Source organism: Tachyglossus aculeatus, chromosome 11 (genome assembly GCF_015852505.1).
Source record: "Tachyglossus aculeatus isolate mTacAcu1 chromosome 11, mTacAcu1.pri, whole genome shotgun sequence".
NCBI lineage: Eukaryota > Metazoa > Chordata > Mammalia > Monotremata > Tachyglossidae > Tachyglossus > Tachyglossus aculeatus.
The window spans coordinates 74,837,356-74,858,773 of NC_052076.1; the positions used below are offsets into that span (position 1 = coordinate 74,837,356).

A 21,418-nucleotide genomic window follows, 5' to 3' on the forward strand; every position below is an offset into this window, starting at 1 on the left:
AGTCCTTCTTCCTTTGACCCTACCAGGGTCTTGGGACACCCGTGCTTACAACTCTGTCCTCTATCTTCTGACTGGTCATTTGTACGCCACTGGGGTGAACGGACTAGTCGTGACCTCACATTTCCAACACTAGTGAAAAAAATACAGCAGACAGCAAGGACTGGGGTAGGGGTTGGGCAGTGCAGCCACTCCCCTCCTGAGCCTTTTGTTAACAGAAGCACTGCCCCTTCATTGCTGACACCCTCACATTGCATCTCCACTATCCGATAATGCCCGTTCTTGGGCTTATGCTTATATGGGATTCAAATTCAACTGATTCCAACTTACTCCCAGCACTGAAAGAGCACGTCACACTGATTTGTGAAGCAAAGGTCATCAGATTCTGTTATGCAACAACCATGATGAAATAAAGAACCTGGAAGTTTTGAAAGGTGAGTTTGGAGAATAAAAGGGAACAATGGAGGGGGGATATAGAGGGGAAATGAGTACAAACTGAAAGAGCAGAGCACAACCATTAGTATTGGTTCCTAGCTTGCTTCCAACTCCAAGGGGCCACTTTAGCTTCGTGGCACCTCTGTGGTCCTTCTCCCCTTGGCCACCTAGCTCACCCTACTCCAATGAGAGGTAGGATTATAACTTTGGCAGTAAAATCCCAGTAGGTGGTAACAAGAAATCAGGAACTGGTTTCTCCTGAGCCTTTATCACTGTAACCTTTCTGCCCAGGAAACATGAATGATACAGAAGTAGAGAGTGTGGGCCCTTTTGGTTGGTTGAGTTTATGGTATGTGTTAAGTGGTTACTATGTACCAGGCACTGTATTAAGCTCTGGGGGTAGATAAAGGCTAATCAAGTTGGACACAGTCCCCATCCAATGTGGGGCTCACAGTCTTAATTCTCAGTTTTCAGATGAGATACCTGAGGCCCAGAGAAGTGAAGTGACTTGCTCTCTAACTCTGTGCGACTCTCTCTAGCCATGCTGGAAGTAGGTCGTAATAAGTTGGAACTCAAATCCAGTAGACAGGTGGCAGAGCTGTGATTAGAACCCAGTTCTTCTGACTCCCAGGCCTGTGCCCTACCCACTAAGCCATGCTGTTTTCCCTTGGAGCACTGGGAGGTGTGTAGGAGGGAATAAGGGACAGGGCAAGTATTTTGATTGGAGAAGCAGCATGACATAGTGGATATAGCGTGGGTCTAGAAGTCAGAAGGTCATGAGTTCTAAACCTGGCTTTGCCACTTGTCTGCTTTGTGACCATTCATTCATTCATTCAATCATATTTATTGATCATTTATTGTGTGCAGAGCACTGTACTAAGCACTTGGGAAGTACAAGTTGTCAACATATGGAGACGGTCCGTACCCAACAGTGGACTCACAGTCTAGAAGGGGGAGACAGACACAAAACAAAATATATTAACAAAATAAAATAAGTAGAATAAATATGTACAAGTAAAATAAATAGAGTAATAAATATGTACAAACATGTATACATATATACAGGTGCTGTGGGGAGGGGAAGGAGGTAAGGCGGGGGGATGGGGAGGGGGACTTGCTGTGGGTAAGTGACTTCACTTCTCTGTGCCTCAGTTACCTCATCTGTAAAATAGGTATTCAAACTGTAAGCCCTAAGAGAGACAGGGATTGTGTACAAACCAATTTGCTTGTTTCCATCTCAGTGCTTAGTACAGTGCCTGGCACATAGTAAGCTCTTAACAAATACCATTATTTTATTATTATTACTAGTATTGATTAGGTGTTTTGAAAGGATGGGATCGGGAACGTGTCTACCAATTATTTCATATTGTACCCTTCCAAGGGCTTAATACACTGCTCTTCAGGCAGAAAATGCTGAATGAATACAATTTATTGTTTGTTTGTTTGATTGAGCTATCTGCCTCCCGTCTGCGATGCTCCCTGTCATGGACCTGAAATTCCACGCACCGATAGCTTCTGAACAGCAGGTGGCAGTGCAGAGTGAAGCTGGCGAAGCTCTCCACCGTCTTGGCAACCCGACTCTTGGCCCGGGGAATGCGGACACAGGGAAAGGGAGGCGTGGAGGGGAAAACAGGAACAAGGCATGCTTCCCTCCCATCCCTCCCTGCGTTTCTCTGACATCCGATTCTCCCACGATCAAAGCCCGGGCATGCCATGAGGGAGGAGGGGTAGAAAGCTGCGGGTGATTGGGTGAGGTTCGTGGCAGAAACGAGTGAGCTTTTTCACAGACGTAAGCAGGCAAACACAGACAAGGCATGCAAATTCCGTCTTCTTACTTGCGTTGCAATTGAAGTCCGATTTTCCCATCTTAGACAGTCCCTACCCAACAGTGGGCTCACAGTCACACAGTCTTCCTTGAGTTCTGTGTGTCCCAATTTGATCTTCTAGACTGTGAGCCCACTGTTGGGTAGGGACCGTCTTTATATGTTGCCAATTTGTACTTCCCAAGCGCTTAGTACAGTGCTCTGCACATAGTAAGCGCTCAATAAATACGATTGATGATGATGATGATGATGATGAGTTCCCACTCCGGGGAGATAGAAATGACAGGATTTAGTAATAATGTTGAATGTGTAGGTTGAATGTGAGAGATCAATCAAGGATAACAACAAGGGTATGGGCTTGTGCGGTAGGAAGGCTGATGGTGCTGTCTACGGTGACAGGACAAATGGGGTAGGACAAGGTTTCATGGGATGATAAGAAGTTCTGTTTTGGACAGGTTAAGGTTAAGGTGAGGGTAGGGCATCCAAGTAGAGATGTCTTGAAAGCAGGAGGAAATATAAAACTACAGAGAAGGAGAGAGTTCAGGGCTGGAGATTTACGTTTGGAAATCATCTGCATAGAGATGGTAATAATAATAATATTTGATAAGTGCTTACCATGTGCCAGCCATTGTACTAAGCGCTGAGGTGGATACAAGCAAATAGGGTTGGACAAAGTCCCTGTTGCCAAAGAAGCTCACAATCTCAATTCATAGTTTACAAATGAGATAACTAAGGCACGGAGAAGGGAAGTGACTTGCCCAATGTCACATAACAGACAGGAGGTGGAGCTGAAATTAGAAGCCTTCCCCTTCTGAATTCCAGGCCCCTGCTCTATCTACTACATAATGCTTGTGAACATGCTATGCCATGCTGCTGGGGTAGATGAAGCCATGCAAAAGAATGAATTCTCCAAGGAAGTGGGTGTAGATGGGGAATAGAAGGGGACCCCGAACTGAACCCTGGAGGACCCCCACTGTTAGAGGGGAAGGAGGCAGAGGAGGAGTCAGCGAAAGAGCCCGAGAATGAGTAGCCAGAGAGATAAGGAGGAGAACCAGAAGAGGACAGTGTCAGTGAAGCCAGAGTTGAATAATCCTTCCAGGAGAAGGGGATGGTCGACAGTATCGAAGGAAGGTGAGAGGTGGAGTAGAGGCCATTGGATTTGGCAAGAAAGAGAATATTGGTGACCTATGAGAGGGTGGTTCCTGTGGAGTAGAGGGGACAGAAGCCAGATTGGAGGGGGTCAAGAAGACAGTTGGAGGATAGGAACTTGAGACAAAGGGTGTAGACAATACACTCATGAATTTTGGAGAGGAATGGTAAGAGGGAGCTGAGGCGATAACTGTGAGGAGTTGAAGGCAAACTACATTCCCTTTTCCAGGCTTAATCTTTGTCTTGGTCAAGGGAGAGTGCTTTTTAGGTTAAGGGAGACACTGACATCTTTGAAAGCAGGGTGGAAGAAACTATTGGAGAGAGAACAGTTGGAGATGGCAGTCAGAGAGGGAAGAAGGGAGAGGGAAAGTGTTTTGAGAAGGTGTGAAGGAATGTGGTCAGATGCGCAGTTGGAGGGGGTGGATTTTGAGAGAAGGCAGGAGATCTCCTCTAGAGATCGCCATCTCTCTCCTCGCTCTCTCTTTAAGAGATTCCTCTCACACTTTGGACTTTATCCTCCAGTTCTGTCCTACCCTCGTTTGTCACTGTATTGCATCCTGAAATGGAGACCCTCTCAGAAGAGTGTAGGGAGTTTCTGAAGGAAAATGGGTGGACTGTTATTCGCTGGGGTAGTGAATGGATTCAGGGGATATGGGGAGATCAGAAAACCATAGATGCCGAGCAGAAGGGGACCAAGATTCAGCTTGGGAAAGAGAACGGATTTCGCCATCAGCCTCCTTTTTTGCCTTACCAATGGGAATCATGGAAACCCTATGGTGGTCCATGGTCAGAGCCAAGACTGAGGTTCATCCGGAAGACTGGGGTCCCCCATATATAAATTCTGGTCTTCCTTGGAGGACTTAATAGTAACTCGGGATCCCCTAAGGGAAATAGTGACTGACACCACCCACAGTGTGTCTGTGGGGCGGCTCACGATGGCCCCCAGTTCCTTCTGATGGTTTTAGATAGTACCCCAGGAACAAACGTGACAGAACCAACCACCCAGATCTTATTGGAATGGTCGAGGAAACGCTGGAGTATTCAGATGGGAGATCGTCAGGTGCTTTCCAAGGTGAGAGCAATGTTGACAGAAAAGAATAATGATAATAATAGTAATAATGATAATTATGGTATTTGTTAGGCGGTTACTATGTGCCAAGTGCTGTTCTAAGCGCTGGGGTATATACAAGGTAATCATGTTGTCCCATGTGGGGATCACAGTCTTAGTTCCCATTTTACAGATGAGGTAACTGAGGCACAGAGAAGTTAAGAGATTTGCCCAAGATCACACAGCAAGTCACTACAAATCCTATACCCTACACTGAATGTCCCTGACAGGATTTCCCTCTCCTTTTGCCCTGCCATTGCAATACAATCGGGGTTGAGAAAAATTTTGGATGATGACAACAACAGCCTTGAACTAATAATGTACCGAAGATCATTTCCTCTTCAAGCACTCCTGGGTGTTTCTGTCAGGCTGCAACAGGATCACGTAGCACTTGGGGATGAAAATGCAGCCAAGATGCCCGGTACCAGATGCCAAGCCCCAAGTGAGACAGGCACTCTTCCCAAACTGATTATTATCTTTGTACCCTACCACCTAGTACAATGCATGGCTTACATTAAGTGCTTAACAAAAACCACACACACAAAAGATCATGTCCCCCAAGGGTCATTCATTCATTCAATCATATTTATTGAACACTTACTGTGTGCAGGGCACTATATGAAGCACTTGGGAGAGTACAATTTAACAATAAACAGACACATTCTGTGCCCACAAATAGCTTCAAGTCTAGAAGAGGAGAAAGATATTAACATAAATACATAAATTACAGATATACATTTAAGTGCTTTGCGGCTGGGAGGGGGAAAGAACAAAGGGAGGAAGTTGGGGTAAAGCAGGAGGGACTGGGAGAAGAGGAAAGGGAGGCTTAGTCAGGGAAGGCCTCTTGGAGATGTGTCCTCAATAAGGCTTTGAAGGGGAGGAGAGTAATTGCCCCTCGGGTTTGAGGGGGGAAGGTGCTCCAGGCCAGAGGCAGGATGTGGGTGAGGGGTTGGTGTTGAGATAGGTGAGATCGAGACACAGTGAGAAGGTTAATATTAAAGGAGTTAAGAGTGTGGGCTAGATTGTAGAAAGAGAATAGTGAGGTGAGGTATGAGGGGGCCAAGTGGTGGAATGCTTTAAAGACAATAGTGGGGAGCTTTTGTTTGATGCGGCGGTGGTTGGACAACCACTGGATGTTTTTTAGGAGTGGGGTGACACGGCCAGAACATTTTTCTAGAAATATGATCTGGCCAGCAGTGTGGGGTATGGACTGGAGAGGCACCTGGGAGGTCAGCAGGGAAGCTGATGTGGTAATCCAGGCAGGGCAGGATGAGTGATTGAATTGCTGTGGTAACAATTTGGATAGGGAAGAAAGGATGGATTTTAGCAATGTGGTGAAGGTGGGAACAATGGGATTTAGTGATGGATTGAATCTCTGGGCTGAAGAAAAAGAGGAGTCAAGGATAACGCCAAGGTAATGGACTTGTGAGACAGGAAGGATGGTGGTGCCATCTACAGTGATGAGAAAGTCAGCGGAAGGACAGTATTTGGGTGGGAAGATAAAGAGTTCTATTTTGGGCATGATAAGCTCGAGATGATGGGAGGACATCCAGGTACAGATGTCTTGAAGTCAAAAGGAAATATGAGACTGCAGAGAAGGAGAGAGATCACGGCTGGAGATGTAGACTTGGGTACCATCATCATAGAGGTGGTAGTTGACGCCATGGGAATGAGTGAGTTCTCCAAGGGAGTGAGTGTAGATGGAGAATAGAAGGGGATCCAGAACTGAACCTTGGGCGACCCCCACACTTATAGGGTGGGATGCAGACGAGGAATCCATCAAGGAGGCTGAGAATGAACAGCTAGAGAGATGAGGAGAACCAGGAAAGGACAGAATATGGGAAGCCAAGGTTGGATAACGTTTCCAGGAGAAGGGAGCTAGGGAGTGCCTTTCCCCCCGGCCCCCACCCCCACCCCCCGGCTCCAAACATTTGGCATCCCAGGAGCTTCTGTAAATTTTTCCACCATACCCACCAGAACCTGACCTGCAAGGACAGTTGTCCAAGACCCTTGCAATTGTGTGTCCAGAGCAGCCATTCCACTGCACTTGGGATCATTTGGTCCCAATCTGGAGGGGTCTCCAGGACAACCAGGAAAGTGAAGTCAGCCTTCTATGTAAGAATCCAGCCTCGGGGATGGAAGAGCCCAGAAGGCCAGAGGACAAACACTCCAGTGATCCACGGAGCGTCCAATCCTGACCTCTGATTCAGGTTGGCCACCAAATCCCTACTGGATGTCCCTGACAGGATTTCCCTCTCCTTTTGTCATGCCATTGCAATAAAATCAGGATTTGGAAAAATGTTGGGAGATACCAACAACAGCCTTGAACTAATGTACTGGAGATAATTTCCTCTTCAAACACTTCCGAGTGTTCCTGTCAGGCCGCAGCAGGATCACGTAGCACTTGGGGACGAAGATGCAGCCGAGAAGCCCGGCACCAGAGGCCAAGATGGAGAAGATCTCCGCGGCTACCGTGGCCTTCCCCTTGGTGCTGTGGTATGCGGGGAGGAAGGAGGCTCAGACGCTGAAGAACACCAGCATGCTGAACGTGATGAACCTGGCCTCATTGAAGCTGTCGGGCAGCCTCCTGGCCAGGAAAGCCACAATGAGGCTAACCAGAGCCAGAACGCCCAGGTAGCCCAGAAGACAGTAGAAGGCAGCACGGAGCCCTTATTGCACTCAAAAATGATGAGTCTCGTCTCAGAGTGCGTGTCCACCTCCAGGAAGGGGGGAACAGTGCCCAACCAGATCATGCAGATGGTCACCTGGACCAGGGAACCAGGACAGGACTGTTGAGATAGAGGCTCTGGGCCCCACCCACCTCCTGACCCTGCTTCCCAAGCTCGTGGCCCTGAAGGCCAGAACCACGGTGAAGGTTTTGGCCAAGACGGAGGAGTTGGCCATGGTGAACATACTGCATCAGCCTTCTCTCTGATCTCCCTTCCTCGTGTCTCTCCCCACTTTAATCCATACTTCATGCTGCTGCCCGGATTGTCTTTGTCCAGAAACGCTCTGGGCATGTTACTCCCCTCCTCAAAAATCTCCAGTGGCTACTAATCAATCTGCGCATCAGGCAGAAACTCCTCACCCTGGGCTTCAAGGCTCTCCATCACCTCGCCCCCTCCTACCTCAGCTCCCTATCCTCCTTCTACAGCCCACCCCGCACCCTCCACTCCTCTGCCGCTAATCTCCTCACCGTACCTCGTTCTCACCAGTCCCGCCATCGACCCCCGGCCCACGTCATCCCGCGGACCTGGAATGCCCTCCCTCTGCCCATCCGCCAAGCTAGCTCTCTTCCTCCCTTCAAGGCCCTACTGAGAGCTCACCTCCTCCAGGAGGCCTTCCCAGACTGAGCCCCTTCCTTCCTCTCCCCCTCGTCCCCCTCTCCATCCCCCCCATCTTACCTCCTTCCCTTCCCCACACCACCTGTATATATGTATATATGTTTGTACATATTTATTACTCTATTTATTTATTTATTTATCTTACTTGTACATATCTATTCTGTTTATTTTATTTTGTTAGTATGTTTGGTTTTGTTCTCTGTCTCCCCCTTCTAGACTGTGAGCTCGCTGTTGGGTAGGGACTGTCTCTATGTGTTGCCGACTTGTACTTCCCAAGCGCTTAGTACAGTGTTCTGCACACAGTAAGTGCTCAATAAATACAATTGATTGATTGATTGATTGAACACAACCCCAAAGGCCATTTGTCGAAGGAGGCAGGAAGCTGGCATAGGTTGGCCGTTGAAGGTCAGAGCACAGAGAAAGCAGAGCAAGAGGGAGAGGAGAAGGGTGTAGCTGAAATTGCAGTTATGGGCTCGGACTATGGGGGTGTCTCGGTGCTTAATGAAGATTCTGAAAACCAGGGCTGTGAGGAAAGAGAAGGAGAGAGACATGCAGACCAGAATCAGTCCCAGAGGTTCCTTGTGGGACAGGAAAGTCACCACTTTGTGGAGAAAGCCATCTCTCTCCATATTTGAATACTGATCGTCAGGACACTTCACACACTGCTCCACGTCTGAAAGGAAAGAATCATTCAGTCACTCAATCAATCCATAGTATTCACGGAGTGCTCAATGTGTACAGAATGCTGTACTAAATGCTTGGAGGAGTACAATGAAACAGCATGGGTAGACACGTTACTTGCCCAGAAGAAGTTCCCAGTATAAAAGGGAACACAGACTGTAATTTATATATATATATAAATTATAATTTATACTGTAATTTATATATATTATATAATATGTATAATATGTATAATATAATATGTAATTTATGTATATATATAAATTATAGTTTTTATATATATATATAAATTAACAATGGATAAGCACATAAGTGCTCTGGAGGTGAGGGTGGGGTGAATATCAAGTGCTTAAAGCAGGAGGAAAAGAAGAAGGAACAGAGTCTTACTGCCCCCTATACCACATATTTCCCTCCTCCTAGGACAGGTTCATAGCCCAGGTTGGAATTTTTGCCTCTACATCAAACCCGACCTGCCTGGTCTTGAACACTCTCTCCTACCCCTATCCCCCCAACCCCTCTGTCCAGTGCCTAGTTTGTGTTTTCCATCCCTTGTTCTTGCTCTGCAGTCACACAAGTCCATGGGCAGAGAACCGCTGAGGAAAGACTCCTGGACATCTGTGTCTGTCATAAGGCATGGCAATCTCTTGTCTCTTGTCTCTTGTCTGCTTTACCGCTGCCTGTTTCTGTCTCCCCACATCCTAGGTCTCTCACCATCTGGCTCTTGTCCAAAGGCTGTCGGGCAGTGAGATTCGTTTGGAGGTAGACTGTGGTCATGCAAGGAGCACATACCTACCTGTCTGGTTGGAAATCTCCCCCTCTGGGCACCGGACACAAAAATAGCAGCAAACGGCCAGCCCTTGCTGGGCATGTTTTCTGAATCCGGGTCCACAGCTCCTGCTGCACCGTGAGCTTGGAGCATGAATTCTCATGACAGAGGACAGTGAAAGTGGAGCTTCACAGCCCCGAACCCACTTGGGTGATCCTGGGACCCCCCACCAAGAGGCATCCTCACAACCTCCCAGCAGGTTTGAACTCCAACACGGACTGGGCTACAGCTGCCTTTCTTCTCCACCTCCCTACTTTTCCTCCTCCCTGCTCAGAGTCTGGGGCTGCAGGGGACCAGGGGGACCAAGTCCCATTTACAATCTATTGACAAGGTCAACCTGAGCCTACTCCAGGGTCAACAATAATTTCCAGACATTCCTTGATCCTCTCACCCTTGCTCACTGCAGGAAAGTTTCTTTCCTGACCTCCACCCCCTGGCAGCATAAACCTTAAATTCTTAACTGTATTCAGGAAGTTGTGTCTGAAAAACCGTGCCAGGAAGGTGCAAGGTTCCGAATAGATGAATACTAAAATATTTTCATTTATCTTTGACCGTCTTGGGGCTGCCTTTCCACACCTGGAGTTCTCACCAGGGAAATTGCTCTGAGATTCCCAGTTCACCAAGTGTGGTTGCTGTGATCACCAATATGTGCTCTCACCGAGACTATGTGGGGATCACATTCCTCAGGTGATCCTTTGGCAGGGTGACACACCCATAACCACCTCCTGACCTTGGAGATGATCAGAGGGAAGCCATGCCAGTTCAGGCCTCTCTCCACATGAACCCCCACCCCTGAAAGAGCCAATCCCTACCTAGCCCAGCCCAGGAGATGGCCAAGCAAAGCCACCCGCAATTACCAGCTCCCCTCCAGGACACCTGGGACCCAGCTCCTATGGTGATCTATTCATGTCAGGCTTTAGGGATTTAAGCCTCAGTTGAGGCTCCTCAGCTTCAGTGGACTGCTATGTTGCATCCCCAGAACCCCATGCCACTGGAGAAGCAGCATGGTGTAGTGAATAAAGTATGGGCCTGGGAGTCAGAAGGCAGTCTGTCACTTGTCTGCTATGTGATCTTAGGCAAGTCACTTAACTTCTCTGTGCCTCAGTTACCTCATTTGTGAAATGGGGATTGAGACTGTGAGACCCACATGGGATAGGGACTTCGTCCAACCCCATTTACTTGTAGCCACCCTACTGCGTAGTAAAGTTCCTGGAACAAAGTAAGCACTTAAGAAATACCATTATTATTATTATTATTATTATTATTATTATTATTAGCAGGGAGCAGTCTGGAGGGAGGGCACTAGGCTGGCATCAGATGACATCATATCACAGGGGAGGGATGACAGGTGACATCTTGAGTTGTAGCTTCTCCCCTTCATCTCGGGATTGACAGAATTAATAAGACCCCCAGGCACACCCATTTAGGCCTAGTTTGAGTGTTTAATTGCCCCTGATGTGTCTGACTACAGTCCCCTCTTCCCCTTTTAATCTCAGATCATTCTCCCCTTGAGGATCCAGGTCAATGTTTCTTTGCCACCCGTTGCTCCCCGTGGTTTCGGGGGCAACTCTCGGGTTCTTACCCTCTCCGGGTCTTTGGATGTCTCCGGACGCGGCCCGCGCGTTCATACCAGGAAGAGTCAGCCAGAGGTTCAAAGCTTGGTTGCCGTTTATTTGCTATCAGCGGTTACATGGTTGAAAGAGAGAGAGAGAGCAAGATAGAGGGAGAGAGCGTGCGCATGCCCCCCCCTTTGTCTTGTTCGTCTCTTATACCCCCCGTTGCCCGGGGGCAGGGTTTTCTCGGGGGATGGCGTATCGAGGCTTTGACCGCCCTCCAGCCACTAGCCTAACAATAGCTCTGTCCAGTCATGAAGCGTTTGCTCTGGCTCGCCCCCAGCCACCCGTTGCCAACCGTCGCTGGCTGCGGATATGGCCTTGAGGTTGCCTCCGAGCCTTGCAGGTGCAAGCTTGCTTTTCTTGCCCTGGTCTCTTTATCTCCTGTTGTTGAGTCTGTTTGGCCTTGAGCCGTTGGGTACGGTTTGTGTGCACATACTGCCTGTCTCATCGCCTTCCCCCGCTCCCTACGGCCACCTAAGTATTCTTTCCCAGCTCTAGTTACAGTGCTGTGCACATAATACGCACTCCCACAATACAATCACTACTAGAATCCTGGGACTACTGCCCCAGAACAGCTGGGACTTCCCATTGGCTGCTTACCTGAGAGGATCCCCCAGGCCACATGACTATTGCTTCATTGATGAAAACACCTTGGTCATGGGGTGCCTGGGGGTCCACCTCCCCGACTTTCACCAACTCACAAGTTCCATTGGGAGAGATCACAAAGTTCAGAATCTCAAATTTTCCAGTAGATTTGTGGTTCTGATCCAGAATCACTGGTTCCCCCACAGGGTTGTCAAACTGGACTTGGCTCAGAAACTCATGGAGCTGAAATGGATAAAAGGAAACTCTGGAGACTTCCTGACTCCAGGGGAGGTGAGATTAGCTGCAATGGAGTTTGATGTGCTCAGTTTGTTTGTTTGATAGTACAGTGCTTAGTACAGTGCTCTGCACACAGTAAGCACTCAATAAATACGATTGAATGAATGAATGAATGATAGAACGTGTTAAGCGCTTCCTATTTGTAAAACATTTTTCCAAGTGCTGGGGTACGTACTAGTCATTTAGGTCAGACACAGTCCCTGTCTGGCATGGGGTTCACAGTACTAAGTGGGAAGCAGAACAGGTATTGAATCCCCATTTTATAGTTGAGGAAACTGAGCACAGAGAAGTACGTGACTTGTCCAAGATCACACAGCTTAGAGAAGCAGTGTTGCTCAATGGAAAGAGCACGGGCTTTGGAGAAAGAGGTCATGGGTTCGAATCCCCGCTCTGCCAATTGTGAGCTATGTGACTTTGGGCAAGTCACTTAACTTATCTGTGCCTCAGTTACCTCATCTGGAAAATAGGGATGAAGACTGTGAGCCCCACGTGGGGAAACCTCATCACCTTGTATCCCCCCAGCGCTTAGAACAGTGCTTTGCAAATAGTAAGCACTTACTAAATGCCATCATTATTATTATTATTAATTGGAACAGCAATTGGCAGAGCTGGGATTAGGACCTAGGTCCTTGGACTCTCAAGCCCCATGCTTTTTCCACCTGGCCACGCCGACAGTTGGGTCAGTGATTCAGAGGTTGGGGTTGAATGGCCAAATTTCCCCTATGTGACAACTGAAGGTCAGCATGACTTAGTAGAAAGCACTCGGGCCTGGGAGTTGTAGGGCCGGGGTTCTAATCCTGGCTCTGCCACTTGCCTGCTCTGTGACCTAGGGCAAATCACTTAACTTCCTATACCTCAATGGTCTCATCTGTAAAATGAGGATTCAATACCTCTTCTCCCTACCACTTGAACTGTGGGCCCCATGTTGAACAGGACTGTTTCTGCCTTCATTATCTTGTATCAACATCTGTTTTTAATAAAGTGCTTGGCACTGAGTAAGAATTTAGCAAATATCATTATCATCATGACTTCCTAAGGAAACTGAAACTGGTTGGCAAAAAAGGAGACCTGGAACCTGGGAGCAGTCAACCCACAGGGAGGTGATTTCTGCTCTCCCACATTTGGCCCTACTGATGCCCATGCTTCTCCAGATCTCTCTTCCTCCCTCCCACCTCAGCCACCCAGCCCAGGAGTCAGGAAAGTCTCTCCCTCTCCCTCTCCCTCTCCCTCGACAGGAAAGGGAGAACAAAGAAGGTAACACAGGGACAACTGATCTCCTCGTGAGAATATTCTCCATCTCATACACACATAGACAAGGAGGAGGAAAGGGAAGGGCATGGTTGTCTAAAAATAAGAGTCAGCCCCACCCCGGTACCAATTGCCCTGCTGACCCCTTGCACTCTGTAGTTAGTTTGTGGAGATGGGGAGCAGAAAGCTGTGCACAGGAGGAAGAAGGGCAGGGGCAATGACTGAGATGATGAGGATGGAGAAATGTGAAGCTCTGCTCTGTGACCACCCCCCAATACCCACCATCTCCAATGGTATAGCATTGGTTATTCTAATTGATACAAATCTGAAGAAAGCAGTACTCGTGGTGGGACAAGGCTCTCCCTTGTCATGTTCTTAAGTTTTAACGTTTGCAGTTCCTAGAACTGTGTTCTCTTTTCCCTGAAATGGATAACCTACATCCTAAATAAGAATAAGAATAATAATGATGGCATTTGTTAAGCGCTTACTATGTGCAAAGCACTGTTCTAAGCGCTGGGGGGATACAAGGTGATCAGGTTGTCTCCATGGGGCTCACAGTCTTCATCTCCATTTTACAGATGAGGTAACAGGCTCAGAGAAGTTAAGTGACTTGCCCAAGGGCACACAGCAGACATGTGGTGGAGCCAGGATTCGAACCCATGACCTCTGACTCCAAAGCCCGGGCTCTTTCCACTGAGCCACGATTAATAATACTTGTGAATTTCAAATTCTTTATTCAATCAATTGTATTTATTGAACACTTACTGTATGCAGAACACTGTACTAAGCGCTTGGAAAGTATAATTCAGCCACAAATAGAGGCAACCCCTAACCAACAACGAGCTCACAGTCTATAAGAGGGAGACAGACAACAAAACAAACTGAAACAAGTATACTGGTATCAACAACTACCCTCTGTGATGTCATCACCTACTTAAATCATTGCTACTGTGTTATTCCTATTGCATTTCACTTGCTAACCTCCAGCTGCGCTGTCATTTACCTTGCTGACCTCACCGTGAACTATCAATTCCCCTGCTCCCAACTGCCATTTCCATTCCTCACCTTCCCCTTCCCCTCTCGCACCCAGCTCTTTCCCTCCCTCTCCCCCACCACAACCCCTCCCCCTCACCCCCTACCCAGGATCCCTCTGTACCAGCACCAACCCTCAACTCCTCCCTCCCAGCCCTCTCCCTCCCCTCCTCCACACCCCAACCCCATCTCAATTCTCCTTTCTCATCGCCACGCCTCTTCCCACTCTCCCCGCCGAGGCCCCCACCATCTCATCCCAATCGAAACCCTGCCCACCCCTTGCACCCTTCCCCCTCCATCCCCTCCCTCCACAGCTGCTGCCAAGTGTGGCTTTAGGAACGCCCGCTCCATTGTAGGTAAGCTCCCTTTCATCCTGGACCTATTCCTTTCCAGCTCTCTACTCCTCCACGCCCTAACTGAAATATGGCTGTCTCCGGTCAACACGGTCTCTTCTGCTGCTCTCTCTAGTGAAGGCCTCTTCTTCTCCCACTCCCCCAGACTCACCGGAAAAGGAGGAGGTGTCAGTTTCCTTCTCGTCCCCCAGTGTTGGTTTCGCACTATCCCTCCTCCCACTTCCCTTTCTTTCCCTTCCTTTGAAGCGCACATTATTCGCCTGTACCACCCCCTCCTGATTCTTTTAGCCGTCATCTATTGCTTCCCCCACCCCGGCCCCACCTCCAACTTCTTTAACGATTTTGACCCCTTTCTCACCTTCCTTCTTTCCTTTACCATACCCATTCTGATCCTCGGAGACTTCAACATCCACATGGATATCCCTGGTGACTCCTCCGCCGCCTGCCTTCTATCTCTCCTTGACGCTGCCAACCCCCTGCTCCACCCCACCTCGCCCACTCACCAACTTGGTCACACCCTCGACCTCATCATGTTCTACCGCTGCACTATCTCTACCCTCACCAACTCTGAAATCGCTCTCTCTGATCATAACCTTCTCACCTGCCTCCTCACTCACACTCCTCTCCCCTGTATATCTATATTACTACCCCACAGAGACCTCCGCACTCTCGACCCCATCCATCTTTCTCAGCGCATCACACCCAATCTCACCTCCGTCTCCTCTGTACCTATCCTGATGAACAGATTACTGCTCTCAACTCTATCCTTTCTACTCAGCTCGACTCAGCTCGCTCCCACACCCTCCGCTCCTCTGCCGCTAATCTCCTCACCATACCTCGCTCTCGCCTGTCCCGCCATCGACCCCCGACCCACGTCATCCCCCGGGCCTGGAATGCCCTCCCTCCCAACATCCGCCAAGCTAGCTCTTCCTCCCTTCAAGGCCCTACTGAGAGCTCACCTCCTCCAGGAGGCCTTCCCAGACTGAGCCCCTTCCTTCCTCTCCCCCTCGCCCCCCTCTCCATCGCTGCTCTCGTACCACTAACCCACAGCCCTGGATAACTGTCACTGTCCGCCTCCTTAGCTCTTATGCTCGAGCTGCTGAACGCTGCCTGCAAAGGTCTAAACACCAGGCCAACCATGTTCACTTCAAGTTTATCCTTTCCTGCCTTAACTCTGCCTTCTCCTCTGCCAGACAAAACTATTTCTACTCCCATATTGACACCTATGCCCATCATCCCCATCAGCTCTTTCCTACATTTAACTCCCTTCTCATGCCCCCGGTCCTCCCCCTCCTCCTTCCCTCACCCCCAACGATCTGGCCTCCTACTACATTAGTAAAATTAACTCCATCAGGTCTAAGCTCCCCAAAGTCACTCCTCCCCCTTCTCCAACACCCCTGCTCACAACCTCTCCGCTACTCTCCCATCCTTCCCAGCAGTATCCTCAGATGAGATCTCCTCCCTATTCTCAAGTCCTACTCTGGCCACCTGAGCTTCTGATCCCATTACCTCTTATTTTAGGAAATCTCTCCCCCCTTCCCTCATTCCCTCCTTAACTTCCATCGTCAACGGCTCATCATCATCATCATCAATCCTATTTATTGAGCGCTTACTGTGTGCAGAGCACTGTACTAAGCGCTTGGGAAGTACAAGATGGTAACATATAGAGACAGTCTCTACCCAACAGTGGGCTCACAGTCTAAAAGGGGGAGACAGAGAACAAAACCAAACATATTAACAAAATAAAATAAATAGAATAGATATGTACAAGTAAAATGAATAAATAAATAGAGTAATAAATATGTACAAAAAATATACATATATACAGCTGTTGTGGGGAAGGGAAGGAGGTAGGATGGGGGGATGCAGAGGGGGGCGAGGGGAAGAGGAAGGAAGGGGCTCAGTCTGGGAAGGCCTCCTGGAGAAGGTGAGCTCTCCGTAGGGCCTTGAAGGGAGGAAGAGCTAGCTTGGCGGATGTTGGGAGGGAGGGCATTCCAGGCCCGGGGGATGATGTGGGCCGGGGGTCGATGGCGGGACAGGCGAGAACGAGGTACGGTGAGGAGATTAGCGGCAGAGGAGCCGAGGGTGCGGGGTGGGCTGTAGAAGGAGAGAAGGTAGGTGAGGTAAGAGGGGGCGAGGTGATGGAGAGCCTTGAAGCCCAGGGTGAGGAGATTCTGCCTGATGCGCAGATTGATTGGTAGCCACTGGAGATTTTTGAGAAGTGGAGTAATATGCCCAGAGCGTTTCTGAACAAAGATAATCTGGGCAGCAGCATGAAGTATGGATTGAAGTGGGGAGAGACACGAGGATGGGAGATCAGAGAGAAGGCTGATGCAGTAGTCCAGACGGGATAGGATGAGAGCTTGAATGAGCAGGGTAGCGGTATGGATGGAGAGGAAAGGGCGGATCTTGGCAATGTTGCGGAGCTGAAACCGGCAGGTTTTGGTGACGGCTTGGATGTGAGGGGTGAATGAGAGAGCGGAGTCGAGGATGACACCAAGGTTGCGGGCTTGTGAGACGAGAAGGATAGTAGTGCCGTCAACAGAGATGGGAAAGTCAGGGAGAGGGCAGGGTTTGGGAGGGAAGACAAGGAGTTCAGTCTTGGACATGTTGAGTTTTAGGTGGCGGGCAGACATCCAGATGGAGATGTCCTGAAGGCAGGAGGAGATGCGAGCCTGGAGAGAGGGGGAGAGAGCAGGGGCAGAGATGTAGATCTGGATGTCATCAGCGTAGAGATGATAGTTGAAGCCGTGGGAGCGAATGAGGTCACCAAGGGAGTGCGTGTAGGTCGAGAACAGAAGGGGACCAAGCACTGAACCTTGGGGAACCCCCACAGTAAGAGGATGGGAGGGTGAGGAGGAGCCTGCAAAAGAGACTGAGAATGAACGACCGGAGAGATAAGAGGAGAACCAGGAGAGGACGGAGTCTGTGAAGCCAAGGTCAGATAGCGTGGCTCACTCTCCACTGGGTCCTTCCCCTCTTCCTTCAAACATGCCCACGTCTTCTCAATTCTAAAAACACCCTCTCTTGACCCCACCTCCCCTTCTAGTTATCACCCTATCTCCCTCGTACCAGTCTTTTCCAAACTCCTTGAACGAGTTGTCTACATCCGCTGCCTCGAATTCCTCAACGCCAACTCTCTCCTCGCCCCCCTCCAATCTGGTTTCCATCCCCTACATTCCACCGAAACTGCCCTCTCAAAGTTCACCAATGACCTCTGCTTGCCAGATCCAACGGCTCCTACTCTATCTCAATCCTCCTCAACCTTTCAGCTGATACTGTGGACCACCCCCATTCTCCTTTACACGCTATCCAACCTTGGCTTCACAGACTCTGTCCTCTCCTGGTTCTCCTCTTATCTCTCCGGTTATTCATTCTCAGTCTCCTTTGCGGGATCCTCCTTCCCCTCCCATCCCCTTACTGTAGGGGTTCCTCAAGGGTAGTCCTTGGTCCCCTTCTGTTCTCTATCTACACTCACTCCCTTGGTGACCTCATTCGCTCCCACGGCTCCAACTATCATCTCTATGCTGATGACACCCACATCAACATCTCTGCCCCTGCTCTCTCTTCCTCCCTTCAGGCTCGTGTCTCCTCCTGCCTTCCCCCATCTGCATCCGGATGTCTGCTCACCACCTAAAACTCAATATGTCCAAGACTGAACTCCTTATCTTCCCTCCCAAACCCTGCCCTCTCCCTGACTTTCCCATCTCTGTTGACGGCACTACCATCCTTCCCGTCTCACAAGCCCGCAACCTTGGTGTCATCCTCGACTCTGCTATCTCGTTCATCCCTCACAACCAATCTGTCACCAAAACCTGCCGGTCTCATCTCCGCAACATCGCCAAGATCACCCTTTCCTCTCCATCCAAACTACTACCCTGCTCGTACAATCTCTCATCCTATCCCGACTGGATTACTACATCAGCCTCCTCTCTGATCTCCCATCCTCCTGCCTCTCCCCACTTCAGTCTATACTTCACACCGCTGCCCGGATCATCTTTGTACTGAAATGCTCTGGGCATGTTACTCTCCTCCTCAAGAATCTCCAGTGGCTACTAGTCAACCTATGCATCAGGCAAAAACTCCTCACTCTCGGTTTCAAGGCTCCGTATCACCTCGCCCCCTCCTACCTCACCTCCCTTCTATCCTTCTACAGCCCAGCCCGCACCCTCCGCTCCTCTGCCGCTAACCTCCTCACTGTGCCTCGCTCTCGCCTGTCCCGCCATCGACCCCTGGCCCATGTCCTCCCCCTGGCCTGGAATGCCCTCCCTGCACCCATCTGCCAACTAGTGCTCTTCCTCCCTTCAAAGCCCTACTGAGAGCTCACCTCCTCCTGGAGGCCTTCCCAGACTGAGCCCCCTCCTTCCTCTTCCCCTCCCCATCCCCCCCCGCCCTAACTCCTTCCCCTCCCCACAGCACCTGTATATATGTTTGTACAGATTTATTACTCTATTTAATTTACTTGTACATATTTGCTATTCTATTTATTTTATTTTGTTAATATACTTTGTTTTGTTGTCTATCTCCCCCTTCTAGACTAAGCGATAAGCGCTTAGTACAGTGCTCTGCACACAGTAAGCGCTCAATATATATGATTGAATGAATGAATGAATGACTGTGAGTCCGTTGTTTGGTAGGGACTGTCTCTATATGTTGCCAACCTGTACTTCCCAAGCGCTTAGTACAGTGCTCTGCACACAGTAAGCTTTCAATAAATACGATTGAATGAATGAATGAATGAATACTGTACATGCCCAAGCACTTAATATAGTGCTCGGCACACAGAAAGCAGTCATTAAGTACCATTGTTTAATTGATTGATTGATTTAGACCTTCCTTATTTGCAAGGATATGTCTGGCTGGACCAGCTGAAATATCACTGATTATAATTAAAACAAACCAATACTTTTGTCCAAACCTTAGCTACAGTTTAACCAGATGCCCAAGAGGGATTTCTTGCATTAGGGCAGTGTTTCTCTATTCTCCTACCTGCAGTTTTATTTCAGTGCATAGATTTCTAGGACTTGGTCCTTGAACCCAGTCCTGTATATATCAGAGTTTAAAGGATGAGGTTTCTCTGAAGGAGTAAGTTTCGACAAGGCCCTCTACTTCTTAACTTTAGAAAGGCCTTCCTCTTGTGACCTCTAGGCTGAAAGCTCCTTTTGCATAGGGAATGTTTCGACCAACTCTGCTGTTATGTACTCTCCTAAGTGCTCAGGACTATACTATGAACACAGTAAGCTCTTAACAAACACCATTGGTCAACTGATAGATTACGCTGCTCGCTATACCAGCGGGGGAATATTACCTGCCATGGACGAGGCACCAGGTTGTCCTCATTTTCCAATGATTCCGGGTCTGAGCCGGTTAGAAGCAAGTCCTGGAGCCCCTGGGCCACAGCATACATGGCGTTCTACACACTGTAACTCAGAGTAGACATCGTCAGAGAAAAAACGTGTGCAAGCAGCATCTCCAAGGAAGCATTTTCTGAGCATTTTCTTCCACTCAGTTCAGGCAGTGAAAAGGAACAGTCAAAGGCAGACTCTCAGAATTCTTTCAAGATAGTGGCTTCTGGATATTTTGCTAGTTTGTCTGTAAAAAATCTCTGAAACCAGGAACCTCTTTAGCAACGTTCACCAGAGTCAAAGTCCCATGAAAATCATAACTACTTGTTTCATACTTCTTGCTCAAACTAACGTCCCAGTAAAAGGTGATGACCCAAACCATCTTGGACAGTCCAGAAATCTCTATTACAAATCTCAGAAAGTTCAGGGTCTGTGCATCACCATAGGCAGCCATTACTGAAGCTGATGTAAACATGACACTGGATTAGATTCTCCAGCCTGAATAAAAGTTGAACTTTCCACTAGGGATCATCTTGGTAAAAGCTGCACAAACACTATTCTTGACCATCTCCCTGGTCACATTCGAGAGAAATCTCTCTCCTCTCATATCACCTGACACCGCGACCCCCACCCAGGTCCAGCTGAAATGCACCATTAACCGGACCATCCTCTGAGGCAGAGAGGAGATTCTGGGGGACACCTGATAGAGAGATGGAAACTGTACCTTGTCACTCAGGATCGGGTCAAATGGGCCATAGGTGATCTGGATAGAGACCAACAGAACTAAGTGGGAGGTGTGATAATGTAATAAATCCATCAGAAGTATTTACTTAGTTCCTGCTTTGGAAAGCACACTGTTCATACCACTAGGGAAAAGATAAAATAAAAGCAAAAAGCAGCAATCCCTACCCTCAAAGAGGTTTTAGTTCATTAGTCCAATTTATTGAGCATTTACTGTGGGGAGATAACTGGGAGAGAAAAATATAACAGGGCTGGTAAGCATGTCTCCCGCCCACAATGAGCTAACATAGAAGGAGACAGACACTGAAATAAATTATGGCTATTTATATAAGTGCTGTTGGACGGAGGGGATGAATAAATGGTACAGAGCTAATCAGAAGGGAGTTGCAAAAGTCAGAGGGTGTAGGGGACATGAAGGCTTATTCAGGAAAGGCTCCTTGGAAGAGATGTGGTTTTAGAAAGGCTTTGAAGGTGGAGACAGTGATCATCAGACAAATACGAAGGGGTACAGAGTTCTGGGCCAGAGGCAGGATGTGGGTGAGGGATCAGGAGCGAGGTAGACAAGATCAAAGTACATTGAGTAGGTTGATAGTAGTGAGGGGAGGGTGTGAGCTGGGTTGTAGTAGAAAAGCACCTCTATGCTGATGATACCCAAAGCTACAACTCCAGCCCTGATCACCCTCCCACTCTGCAATCTTGTATTTCCTCCTGTCTTCAAGATATTTCTACTAGGATGCCCTCCTGTCACCTCAAACTTAATATGGCTAAAAAGTAACTTTTTATCTTCCCACCCAAACTCTGTCCACCCACTCACTTTCCCATCTGTTGATGGCACCAC

General features: G+C 48.7%; 1 pseudogene; it reads right to left on the minus strand.

Annotated features, from left to right (window-relative positions):
• Nucleotides 1-243: 243 nt before the first annotated feature.
• LOC119934812 overlaps nt 244-21,418 on the minus strand; it is a 34,207-nt pseudogene continuing 13,032 nt past the window's right edge.